This window comes from Xenopus tropicalis, chromosome 2 (genome assembly GCF_000004195.4).
Source record: "Xenopus tropicalis strain Nigerian chromosome 2, UCB_Xtro_10.0, whole genome shotgun sequence".
NCBI classification, from domain to species: domain Eukaryota; kingdom Metazoa; phylum Chordata; class Amphibia; order Anura; family Pipidae; genus Xenopus; species Xenopus tropicalis.
The window spans coordinates 160,119,996-160,134,117 of NC_030678.2; the positions used below are offsets into that span (position 1 = coordinate 160,119,996).

Genomic DNA, 14,122 nt, shown 5'->3' on the forward strand with positions numbered 1-14,122 from the left:
CTTTTCATTCACAAAGCAGCTGTTCTGCCAAGCTTTATGGCTGAGATTTTAGTGGCCTGTATATACATGATACCGGGGGGGGGGGGGGGGCACCAGGGGGCTAATGACAAGCGGGGGGGGGGGGCAATGGAAAAGAAGGAGGACTAGGGGTAGGCAGGATGGGCTCTTGCCTGGTGCCCCCTAATGGTTGCCCCCTAGGCAGCTGCCTCTTCTACTTACCCCTAGTTCCAGCCCGGCATGACACAGCATTGAAAGATCCTACCTGCATCACGGCAGTACTGGGTGCCCATATTACAGACCTAATTAGCAGAGAAGCTAAGATAAGGAAGCTTAGCAATGGAACACCAATAACTCCGCATAAGACCACAAATGTGACATTTTATGAAAACGTGACATATTTTGTACAGAAGAAAAAATAAACAATAAAACTAAAATAAAATAACTTATTTGCAGCTGACTTCCAGTGTCTGACAGCCTTCCCAATCTCATGGGAATTGCTTTGTGATATATCAGCTCATGTCCTCCTACCTCGCTGGTCACATGGCCTAGAGGCTGCCTGTGTCACAGAATATATTTTGTGCTTACTTAGTTGTCACTGAACTAAAATCCCATAAATCACCTCCAATCCGAACACAGAACCAGTGCTGTTTGGCTGCTCAGCAGGTTCATAATAGCACAGCAAGCACCTTGGTTGCATAACTGCTACCAGTCACATGATTTTTAAGGAGAATGAATCACTGTGGGTGACAATTTGTTGGGCGTCCCCCTATGACTCTAAGCAGTAACCTCCCAACGAAGGGCTCCTCTTTATATAACACACCAGCTCGAGGAACTTCAGTGAATAGCCGATTTGTCTGGGGACACCTACACCATTCCTGTAAATGAAGCCTGTGGTGATTAATTCTACTTAGGTCAAGACTATTTTTGATTACGCCACTTTGACCACACATACTCCAGGTCACGGCAATAAAGTTCCATTTAATAAAATGTCACACTGCCACTACTGTAAACGAAAATGCAGCTTCCCTACAGCACAATAATGGGGTGCATCAGCCAATACAACAAGGACATTTTTGAGCCAATATGAGGACAACTTTTTATGGGGACCAAGGTCCTGAAACAGTGCCTGTCCCCGGGAAATGGGGACTGAGGGGAACCCTACCGCTGTCAGTCAGTCTAACTAGTGAGATCATGGCAAAAGGCTGGAATTTACTGGGCTGGTAAAGGAGACTCAAGGGCAATTCTGCCTGGCCGGTTCGTAGAGACTTGTCCAGTTGTCCCTTGCATCTCCTTGGATAGGTGCATCCATATTACTGTACTTTATTGGATTTCACTGTACTGCACCGAGCTTATATAAGGACAAGGGATACCTGGGCAAGTTTAGCCATGGCAATAAAATATCCAGGGTCAGTGCATTTTAACAGAATTGGAGCACAGGTCCGTTGTGGGCTAGTCATTGATTTTAATCACTGGGGCATGAGAACATGTCCTACTAACCATCACATTTGCTGAAATAAAGAAGGGCTAAAGTGAATAAAGGGATCATGTGCCATTAGAGTGCCAACCGCTTCCCATTAAAATGGCGACAGGTAGAATCCATGTAAAGCCCGGGGTTCTTAGTGTCATATGTTCTAAATAAGATACAACGAATGGGGCATTGGTATTCAGGGGCATCCAAAGGGTGTCATGGCATCCCAGCACTCATGGCACTTCATTTTACCTTGTCTTGTTTCCGTATGATAAAAGAGTGAACGATTCCCAGCCAGTGAATACAGGCCGAAGGGTTTTAAGCACAACAGAGTGGTATGTACTCTATACAAACAAACAGCCAGAGGGCAATGCTAGTGCTACTTGTTGCCATGTCTGCCAATATACCACTGCCATTCTGAGACATTCATATTCACTCAGCCAATAATGTTATTATGGGTTTAGTGACACCTGAATATGAATGTTGCCAGTCTGTACTGAGTCCTGTATAATACACATACTGGCCAGGCAGGGGATAGTGCCCAACAAGATCTGGCACTGGCCATTATCCTTATAAACAGCACTTGGCATTACTATGCACCCCCGGAGCAAAAGCAGAAATTCCCACACTGGCCTGGGCACCTACCTGAATATTTACCCATCCAGCCTTGCGCCAGACAAGCACAGCAGCAGCCCAATAAGCAAATCATTACAATATACAGTTCCATTAATATACACAGCCTGTAGCCATCAGGCTCCTAAGCTCCCATGATCCTCTAACAACCTTTAACTACATCCATTAATCAGAGACTATGACAGCAGCGTGTGTAATAGAAGCTGATAGCCCTATCTATTAAACTAGCGATGGAAATGATTAGAGGTCGCTGTACCCAGGCTAGGGATCTCAGTATGGCAGCCGCCGCACTACAACTCCCATCGTGCCCTGAGCACCATACGCTCGATGTGGCAGTGTAATTGGCAGTGTAACGCAGCTTGATGGAATGGCAGGGCCACTATAGTGGAGCCCCTGGTACCTACAGTAAGGATTTTGTGCTACAGTGTGCCGACATACAGGGGAATGCACAGCTGTACCCCCCCCCCATCTCACCTGCAGGAGGTGCGATACCCTTGTTGCCCGGGCTCCGCTCTCACTCCCTGGGTCCCATGGTGAATCTATCGCTGCTGTCACTGCATCCGAGCGGCTCAGCTACACGGGGACGCGCCTTTGGTAGAACAACATAAGCGCGCTCCCGCGACCTGCGGCCGATCTAACAGCGCTTGCCAAGCCCCGCCCACTCAGCACCTTCTCCTGCTGGGTGTAAATAAGGTGCTCAGGGCAAGGGCTGGGTGCTGGGATGCAGAGCTGGTGCTCTGTGTAGCATTTCTAAGCGCCCAACTATATCACCTCAATATATAAAGCACTTATATATGATTTAAGGGGGGGTGGGCTATAAAAGGCAATACATCTTATTTGGTTTCCTTTCTAAGGGGATATATGTATATATATGTATGTGTGAATTTACTATTAGAGGGCACAGCGTTAGCCACAAATAAGTGTGAGTGCACCCATTGCACCCATTAATGTGAGGGTGAAAAGCACAGTGAGCAGCGGCTACAGGTGCCATTGTCAGGCCATTACCTAAATGCATTGCACCCTCATACCATGGCCAGCTGAATGGCACATAGGGACAGGGCTGCCATCAGAAATCACGGGGCCCCTCACAACAAAATTTTCTGGGCCCCACCCTCCCACTGGCCCTCCCATCGGCCCTCCCATCAATACAAGGGATACACAAGCATTGGTAGCAAGGGCCCCCCTAAAACATTTGTGGCCAAGGGTTACGTTTTGCATTAGTGCCAGCCCAGGGCCCCCTAAAACATTGTGGTCCTCCCCCAGTGTCCCCATACAATGGCCCGCTCTCCGCTGCTTCTTGACGCTCCCCCCCCAGAATCCTCCTGCTTCTTCCAGGGCCCCCTAAGCATCCTTCAGCTCCCCCCACCCAACATCCTGCTGCTTCTTCCAAGCCCCCCCCCAAGCATCCTCCACCTTCCCCCAGGGCCCCCCCAAGCATCCTCCACCTTCCCCCAGGGCCCCCAAGCATCCTCCACCTTCCCCCAGGGTCCCCCCAAGCATCCTCCACCTTCCCCCAGGGCCCCCCAAGCATCCTCCACCTTCCCACAGGGCCCCCAAGCATCCTCCACCTTCCCCCAGGGCCCCCCAAGCATCCTCCACCTTCCCCCAGGGCCCCCCAAGCATCCTCCACCTTCCCCCAGGGTCCCCCCAAGCATCCTCCACCTTCCCAAAGGGTCCCCCCAAGCATCCTCCACCTTCCCCCAGGGTCCCCCCAAACATCCTCCACCTTCCCCCAGGGTCCCCCCAAGCATCCTCCACCTTCCCAAAGGGTCCCCCAAGCATCCTCCACCTTCCCAAAGGGTCCCCCCAAGCATCCTCCACCTTCCCCCAAGGCCCCCCAAGCATCCTCCACCTTCCCAAAGGGTCCCCCCAAGCATCCTCCACCTTCCCCCAGGGTCCCCCCAAACATCCTCCACCTTCCCAAAGGGTCCCCCCAAGCATCCTCCACCTTCCCAAAGGGTCCCCCCAAGCATCCTCCACCTTCCCAAAGGGTCCCCCCAAGCATCCTCCACCTTCCCCCAAGGCCCCCCAAGCATCCTCCACCTTCCCCAGAGCCCCCCCCAAGTATCCTCCAGTCCTCTACTGCCGCCAGCACCCTTCTGCTCCTCACCTGTGTCAGCTCCTGCTTCATTTGTATCTTCCACTATGTCCCGAGCTCCCCGCTACATGTGCGCTTTTATAGGGTTGCGCCCCGTGCGTGTGACGTCAGTACGCACAAGGCGCAACTTTATAAAAGCACACATGTAGCGGGGAGCTCGGGACATAACAGCGGACGCCGGCAATGGAAGTAACAGGGCCCGGAGTTGAGTGAAGGGGGCCCGAGGTAAAAAAAAAAACTCTAGCACTGCCGGGTCCCCTTTAAACGCCCGGGCCCGGGACAACTGTCCCCCTGCCCTCCTGATGGCGCATAGGGATGCACTGAATCGGATTCAGCCAAAAAATTTACAACTTCCATGTTTACATGACAAAAAGTCAAAATGAATCCCAATTGGAACCAAAAAGAATCATGTATTATCTTCCTGAGTTGGCATAAATACTATCAATGTTAGAAAGAAAGGGGGGATCAATGAATAAGTAAAGCCCAAAACACAATACCTAAAGTTTGTGTTGGCCTAAGGTGTGCATACCCCGGGCCCGTCGCTTTAACGTCCACAGCCAACCCGCAACAAATTGTTAGAGAGGGAAAACTCATGCATGGTCCGGGTGCTTAAAGCCCCGAACCCATAGCCTAAGGGAGCGAACCCAATTCAATCATACTCAGCTTCAAATGCACACCAGCCATGGGGTATCATAAAAACGTAACCTTTATTCATCTCCTAAAACCAGAACGCCTGATGCGTTTTGTGCGCATGCGCACTTAATCATAGGCATGACAAAAAGTCATGTGATTTTAAGGATTTGGATTCAGTTCAGGCCAGGAGCGTGGATTCAGCCGAATCTGAGTCCTGCCGAAAAGACTGTAGGAGCCAAATCGGCAGCTAAAATCTGCCTGTGTATGGCCACCTTAATATATATGCCAATCCACACTCACCTGCACACCCTGACCTTTCCACTCTGTTCCACCTGGTGCACAGTACTTTTAGAGACGTCGGCACTCTCCACCACGATCCAAAATAGCACAAAATACCGGCACAACAGGATTTGTTTTAGCGGGATAAACCCTGCTGATTTTAATAGTAGCAAACCATGTAACGTTTCGGGGCACGCCCCTTCGTCAGACATGACGCATGTCTGACGAAGGGGCGTGCCCCGAAACGTTACATGGTTTGCTACTATTAAAATCAGCAGGGTTTATCCCGCTAAAACAAATCCTGTTGTGCTGATATTTTGTGCTATTTTGGCCACCTTAATAGACTAAAGGGAGTAACTAATACGCTCAATTTTAGACGTGCAGACTTTGCCAGTATAAGGGCATCTCTGCAATGTGTCAACTGGGAAAGGCTTTTCATGGGGTTAGACACAGAAGGAAAATGGAACATCTTTAAAACATTGCTTTGTAGGTATACACAACAGTATATCCCCCTTGTAAGCAAGGAGAGGCATCGCAAAGCAAAACCTTTATGGCTGAATAAAAGTGTTATTGTCGAGGTTGGTAATAAAAAACGTGCTTTTAGGGCATTCAAGTTAGCTGGGACAGCGGAAACTTTCATCAGGTACAAGGAAGCAAATAAAGCATGCAAAAAAGCTATCAAGCAAGCTAAAATAGAAATGGAAAGGGATATTGCTGCTAGGAGTAAAAAGAATCCTAAATTATTTTTTAATTATGTGAATAGTAAAAAAATGAAGCAAGAAGGGGTGGGAACTTTATTATCACGGGGGGGTAAGTTGGTTGATGAGAATGGGGAAAAAGCTGAAATTTTGAACTCTTATTTTTCATCTGTCTATACATCTGAGGAGCCAGATAATGAAGGCTTCCCTTGTAATATGCCCAGTTCTAGTAATTTAGCTACTGGCGCGTGGGTCACTCGGGAGGAAATTCAAAAGAGACTTGAACATGTAAAGGTAAACAAAGGTCCAGGGCCGGATGGGATTCATCCCAGGGTATTAAATGAACTGAGCGCTGTGATTGCCAAACCTCTTCACTTAATTTTTCAGGATTCATTGAGGTCTGGCATGGTGCCAAGAGACTGGCGGATTGCTAATGTGGTGCCGTTATTTAAAAAGGGATCTCGTTCTCAGCCTGAAAACTATAGGCCTGTTAGTCTGACATCAGTAGTAGGAAAACTTTTGGAAGGGGTAATAAGGGATAGGGTACTTGAATACAGTTCACAATACTATTAGTTTGTGCCAGCATGGTTTTATGCGTAACAGATCTTGCCAGACTAATTTAGTTGCCTTTTATGAGGAGGTGAGCAGGAACCTTGATGCTGGAATGGCAGTTGATGTCATCTACTTGGACTTTGCTAAAGCGTTTGATACAGTACCTCACAGAAGCTTAATGATCAAATTAAGGAATATTGGCCTAGAACATAATATTTGTAATTGGATAGAGAACTGGCTGAAGGATAGAGTACAAAGAGTGGTTGTAAATGGAACATTTTCTAATTGGACCAATGTGGTTAGTGGAGTACCGCAGGGGTCAGTCCTTGGGCCTTTGCTTTTTAACTTGTTTATTAATGACCTGGAGGTGGGCATAGACAGTACTGTTTCTATTTTTGCTGATGACACTAAATTGTGCAAAACTATAAGTTCCATGCAGGATGCTGCTGCTTTGCAGAGCGATTTGACAAAATTAGATAACTGGGCAGCAAACTGGAAAATGAGGTTCAATGTTGATAAGTGCAAAGTTATGCACTTTGGTAGAAATAATATAAACGCAAACTATCTACTGAATGGTAGTGTGTTGGGGGTATCCTTAATGGAGAATGATCTAGGGGTTTTTGTTGATAACAAGTTGTCTAATGCCAGGCAGTGTCATTCTGTGGTTACTAAAGCAAATAACGTGCTGTCTTGTATAAAAAAGGGCATTGACTCAAGGGATGAGAACATAATTTTGCCCCTTTATAGGTCCCTGGTAAGGCCTCACCTTGAGTATGCAGTGCAGTTTTGGGCTCCAGTCCTTAAGAAGGATATTAATGAGCTGGAGAAAGTGCAGAGACGTGCAACTAAACTGGTTAAGGGGATGGAAGATTTAAACTATGAGGTGAGACTGTCGAGGTTGGGGTTGTTTTCTCTGAAAAAGAGGCGCTTGCGAGGGGACATGATTACTCTGTACAAGTACATTAGAGGGGATTATAGGCAGTTGGGGGATGTTCTTTTTTCCCATAAAAACAATCAGCGCACCAGAGGTCACCCCTTTAGATTAGAGGAACAGAACTTCCATTTGAAGCAGCGTAGGTGGTTTTTCACGGTGAGGGCAGTGAGGTTATGGAATGCCCTTCCTAGTGATGTGGTAATGGCAGATTCTGTTAATGCCTTTAAGAGGGGCCTGGATGAGTTCTTGATCAATCAGAATATCCAAGGCTATTGTGATACTAATATCTACAGTTAGTACTAGTGGTTGTATATATAGTGTATGTATGTGAGTGTATAGATTGGTAGGTGTGGGTTAAGTGTGCTGGGTTTACTTGGATGGGTTGAACTTGATGGACACTGGTCTTTTTTCAACCCTATGTAACTATGTAACATAATAGTTTCATTTGTGAACCCAAATGCAGTGTGGGAAAGTGCAATTTTGGATGCAATTCGAAAAATTTGTTCCCGCAATGCAGAGTTCCTCCCCACCTGAATTATGATGTGTTAAAGGGCATGCAATGTTGATGAATCAGATGCAATGGTGTTGGAAATTGTCAGCGGGAATTATATCATTTTCAGCATACAGCATTAAAATGATGTATTCATGTGATTTAGGTGCAAGTCTTAATATGAATAACAGCACAGTACAGCAAGGCTTTCTCATGACCAATCACACGAGGCGCACAAGGAGGCCAGATTAATTGGTGTGTGATTTATTCACTATCCATCACCAGAAGAAAGACGTGTGTCCAGCATTGATCTACCTATCCTGTGTATGAGGCCTTCTGCCCCCAGTATTTCCAGGGTTGGATTGGGACACAGAAAGAAATTCTGGAGATGAGCCCTGGACTTTGTGGGTCCTGCCATCCCAGATTTATCCGAGGAGAAATGATTATTCCTTTAATTTATAACTCAGAGGCAAACACACAAGCAAAGTGTGCAAAATCCAATTTGGGCCTTTCAGGCAGTCAGTCTGCCCTTCGGTTCTGGTGGGCAGGCCTGGACTGGGAATCTGGCAAATACCAGGGGGGCTGCTGTAAACATGACATACTAAGGCACTATTTAGTGGACTAGTGGGGGCTGTTTGTGCCTCTGTGTACTTGAAATTCAAGACCTATTTTGGACCCCACCACCCTGAGCCCATTGTAAGGAGGGGGGTTGTGTAGGTGTGCAGAGTAGTGGCTTTTGGGGGGGGGGGTTAAGCATTAGGTGGCAGTTGTAACTGGGGAGGCAGGTCTGCCAGCATCAGGTGGTTCTGTGTGGTGATGAAGGGGTCCACGGCAGGGGTTCTTGGGGTTAGTTTTGCCAGTGGGCCTAGTTCCCCAGTTCAACTTTTTCTGTCATATTGAGTAAATAAATAAGTAGGTTCTTAATACTGAACATTATGTTTTGGGATTTTTTTTTACCAACCTAAAGTCACGACAGCCTTTTTGCACGGAAGATCTGGGCCTCAGCAGGTACCCCCAGTAGCATAAAAATTCTTCTATTTGTGCATCTGGAAGCATTGAATTTTAGGGCAGGGGTACATGGGGAGATTCTTCTAAGGGCTGTGACACACGGGGAGATTAGTTGCACCGCAACAAATCTCCCTGCAATGCCATCCCACCAGATAGAATTTAAATCGCCGGTGGGATTGCGATTTGCCTAAGTCACCCAAAATTTCCTCTCAAGGCAACTTCCGCGTATACCATCCCACCGGCGATTTACATTCTAGCTGGTGGGATGGCATTGCAGGGAGATTAGTCATCTTCGACAACGGAGATTTGTCGCGGCGCAACTAATCTCCCCGTGTGTCACAACCCTTAGAAGAATTTTTAAGCATATGGGCAGATTGTTGGCCGCGCTTTTCTGCAGGCTGACAGTCTGCCTCGTGTGACCTTGCCCTTAGCAAAATGAGAACTTTTCGATCTGTGGCACAGCTGATGTGCCTATTACTACTTACTAGCTTCAGTATTGTCTTATTCTGTCACCCTTGTTACTATTTACCCGGCAACAGCACAGTAAAAACAAACAAACAAACAGACACAAAGCCTTTCTGTAGTGTGTGTCAGCACAGCAAAACCCTCAGCAAGACTGATAGCATTTAAAGGCAATGTAAACTCTCATAACAAATAAATGTAAAATTGCTCTCGACTAGGCCCTAATTATTATGATATTGCCAGTTTTTACATTAAATTCTGAAACAAGAGCCACCTGCTGTTCATTTTGGACAACTGGCACTAAAGTTGGTGAATATTCAATTAAAAAAATATGTGATGTTACTGTGCTTAGAAACTGAACGGAAGCAGAGCAATGTTTCCTTTCTGATAAACTTAATGGGGAACTCTGGCTTCTGAACCAAAATTTGTAAAAGAGCCACAGGCAACACAGAAATAGCTAATAACTATCACTGTAATCTGTTCCTTCAAAAACTATGAATAAATGCAATTTTTATATGCTGAAATCCAGCTGCAAAACAGCTATTTTCTTTCTGCTTCATCTGAAATCCTGGCAGGGGAGGAGGGACTAAAACATTGATGTTACAAATTGTAACAACTTCTTCCCACAGCTTACAGACAGCATGCAGGAACTACATAACCCACAATGCATTGCACTGTGATGTTCCTTTCCTTATTGACATCATTGACAGTCACCTACTGTTACAAAGTATTTAGCCAGATCAGCAGAGAAACAGGGGGCGGGGCTTAGGTAACTGTTCCAAACCATATTATTACTTTAAAAATCATGAAAAGGCTGCATATTTTTTTAACTAATGTATACTGCAAAGTTGAGTTATTTTGGGTGGAGTTCCCCTTTAATTTTTTGCCAACTCTAGCCAGTCGGTCGAAATGAGCAGCAAGTGGTGTAACTACTTGAAATTACGGGGGGGAGGTACATTGCAAAAAGTGCTTAGAAGAGAGCTCTGAGCAGTTAGGTTTACTTTCATTTGTTTTAAGGGTTTACATACCCTTTAAAGAAACAATAGCACTATAAGAAATATTTTTATTTACATACAATGTTGAATCCTGCATGGAAATGTTTATCTCCTTTGGTGTGCGCAGGCATCTTTTGCATACTCAAACACACACTCGCACACTGCTGTATCCTCGGATGCAGAGTAATAATATTGGGTAACATTACCCCAGGGCCATTTCGTTTCCTTTTTACTGAAGTTCAGTATCACTTTTCAGTTCTTCATACGTAGGCAACAGTGTTTCTCCAAATTGCAACAACAAGGGATAAAATAGCAATGAATTCTTAAATACTGCTATGAGTAAAATCATCTGGGGTCAGAGGATAAAAGTATTTGTCATTTAACAAGAGCTGCCTGTGAGCCACATTGCCCTTCTGCTATGCCCCAAACCGAATGCAAATAATTACTCACTGAGGGCTCATGTTCCGACCAGGTGCCTATCAGGTAGAACGCAGGCTAGTGTTTCAAGCAACCCAATCCAGCTCCCCATTATTAATGAGGTGTATATGTAAACTCTCCCCTTCTACGATGGATATAAATATGCTATTCTCCTTACCATGGGCAATTCCTGCCATTACATTAATTCGCCAACAAGCTGAGGCCCAGATGGTCTATGCAAATACCTTTAGAATTTTATTGCGGAGGTGCACCTCCGCAATAAAATTCTAAGGGTTTTTCCCTTGTTTATAGCCCTGAGTGCCATTTGCTTTTTTTTTTTTGTGGTTGTACTGGTTTTGGAGGGTGCCGATCCCTCCAGCAGTGTGCACCGGGCATATAATTTTGGAGTACTAGGGTGTGCGGATAAGGTCTCTGTAGTACAATACTATGCAAATACCTTACCAACAGTCAGATAATAAATCATTTATTTTCACTATATAATAACAAATTGGCTATGATGTCTTTTTCTCTTGCTCTTAAAAGGCACCTATCCTGCACTCCAGTTGGGGGAAACAATAGTTTAACTTGGAAAAAAAATAACCCCATCAGCTCTAGGCCTCCACCTCTGGTGGTGAAACAATATGAGGTCATAGGTGTTGTACGACTAATGTGTGTTTCAGTTTTAAACACACCTAAATGCATCAACTAATTGATTCAATTATATTCTGTCTGGTTGTACATGCAGGGTTGCCAGCTGGTCAGGGCTAAGAAGGCTGGTATTACAAATTTACCAGCAATGTATTTGCAGGCCTGTTGTTCCCATCCTGCCCCAAATTCCTGAGTGCTGGGCACTTTGGAAATAATGATTTTTAGGTAAATACATGCCAAATTGCCGCCATACCTGCTGTAGCAATCACATGAAAGCACTTGGCAGAAGATGGTGGCGTAACTATAGAAGAGGCATACCCTGTGGCCAAGCGGGGACTGAGTCTGCTTTCTTTATACAGGGGGCCAATTATGTAGGGGGGGCTGTGGGTGACCCATGATGCAAGCAAAATCATGAATTTTGAGCGTGTAACTGGAGACCTATGATTTTGTGAAGGTGGGGGTGGCACCTTTGGTCAATTGCTACAGCAGGCATTGGGGGCAATTTCATGCCGAAGCATTTTCTGTGTTCCATTGACCTAAAATGTTTTTACTTTGTGTGTGTGGTTTCTTACCTTTAAAAAATGCCACAAGGAGAAAGGGTCAGCCTATAGGATCAATCCATTGGCAACACACATTTTTTCTATATTAATGCAACCGCTCAGAGCCTATGAAACATATTGCCCAAGATAAATAGCACCATTGCCTTGATGAGAATGGTGGCTTGGCAATTTATAATCATACACTTGCCTATAAATACCACTGTTCCTTAAGATATATTCATATACAGAGAAAGTCTTACCAACAAACCAAGGAATGTGAGTCAATCTGTGCCTTCCTTTATGTATCTTTTTAGCATTGTTATTTAAAGTTTTGGATATATAATAACCTGCCAGGTTCCTTCCGCACTATAATATATTGTTAAGGGCAATAGAAATGTGGGTGAAAGTGGCTCGCTGTTGTTACATTTGGCTGCTAACCAAATCTAGGCCCAGGGTTTATATCCAACATGTTTATTTGTAGCATTTTGTAGCCATAGAGATTTGGCAATGGGAGAGTGGATTCTTTTTTGTATTTTTAAACCACTGTCTGCTTTATTTATTGCCTTGTAATGGAGTGGGTTCTAATTAGAATCACAATATATGGCATGTTTTATAGGCACCATGTTTAACCCACTATTTATTACTTTAGGTCACTTCTATTTTTCTGGCGTATTTTCACCAAAATCTTATATTTACTAAAAATCGTAAGCACGCTGTTCAGAGAGAAATGTGAATTCTTTGGAACTTTACCTGTATATTTTCCCCCTACAATTGTAGTGCGGAGAATTCGCTAGAGAATTTACGTCACAAAGAAGTAATGTACTGTATGTGGGATATTAGCCAGGAGGAGATGCATTAGATAATGAGATGCACAAAAATGGTTGCTCTATCTTTCTAATGGCAGCTAATCAGCCTGAACCTGAGAAATTGCTCTTGGCAAAAATGTATTCTTGTACTCTTGGTAACTTGGCAAATAATCACTGGAGAAATATTACTTGCAAAAAAGATGACCCATGTGAAGTTTATTCACCAAAACTTGTCATACTCTCCTTTTAGTAAATTGGCAATTTTTTTTCATTTTTTAGGAAAATACCCCAGTGCCCAATATTCAGCCACCATCCTGCAGTCTCAGTAGTTCCCCTTCCTTGCAAGCTTCCTCAGAGAGTCTTATCGAATGAGATTGAGATGCTATTTCATATTTTATTTTATATAAAGTGCTGAAAACCTGCGGATGCCTGGAGATGAGCAGCTATTGGCATGGGGTGGAGTGAGCTCTGGGGTGGGAGTGAAGGGAGTCTGTCGTGAAATGCCAGTGCCACACTGTGCCATGAAATGCCAGTGCCATACTGTGTCTGTGATAATAGTTTGGGCCACACATTGTGTTATTAATGAAATGCAGAGGACTTAGTGTGTCATGAAATGATGGAGGCACAAAACTTCATGGTGAGGGCCACAGTGTCTGTCATAAAATGCTGGTGCACCTTGCGCTTCTTTACTTGTAATATTGCTGTCACAACCATATAACAAAAGGATATGTTTTTGTTAAACAAAAGTGGTATTTAGTGGCAGGACTAAATATTTTGCCCCCTTTTCCCCCAGTGTTGGAAGATATGTGGGCAGTATTTTGCCAGTCCTGCTGGTAAAGTATCAGTATTACCGGTATTACAAATTTACCAGCAATGTACTGGCTGGTAAATTTGTAATAACTAGTTATTCTGCCCCTGGCCCACCTCCGATTAACCCCTTTTTTCTTATATTAGCTCCTATACTTACCAAATCCATACCTCCCCACTGTCCTGATTTTCGCGGGACAGTCCCTCATTTAACAGCTCTGCCCGCAGTCCCGTATTCTACTGAAAAGTCCCTCATTTGCCTTTGATCTCCTGCACTGAATGCTAAAAAAGACACAATGTTTCTCAAACTTAATTAAATAGGTAACCTTTGGCAGAGAGCCCAGAAATCAACAAACTACACCTGCACTTAGATACAATGTTTCTCAAACTAAAATAAAAAAAATCCTTTTGGCAGAGAGCCCAGAAATCTTAACAAGCAACACCTACACTTAGATACAATGTTTCTCAAACTTAAATAAAAATATACCTTTTGGCAGAGAGCCTAGATTAACAAGCGACAGCTGCACTTAGATACAATTGTAACTAATAAGCTAAACAGGTGTCTTGGGGGAACTGAGACTTGCAGCTTAAATGGCAATTTCCCTTTGTTAGCATAACTTTAAATTTTAAATAACCTGCCAAATTTTGTAAAATG

The 14,122-nt window shown here is 44.6% G+C and overlaps 1 protein-coding gene across 4 annotated transcripts in view; it reads right to left on the reverse strand.

Moving 5' to 3' along the window:
- The window catches only part of elmod1 (ELMO/CED-12 domain containing 1), a 52,635-nt gene extending 49,931 nt beyond the window's left edge, over positions 1-2,704 (reverse strand). For 3 of the 4 annotated variants that reach the window (XM_012957258.3, XM_012957252.3, XM_012957253.3), the window contains exon 1: positions 2,576-2,704. The gene's annotated coding sequence lies outside the window, so the exon portion shown is untranslated. 4 annotated transcript variants of the gene reach the window in all.
- Positions 2,705-14,122: the final 11,418 nt, after the last annotated feature.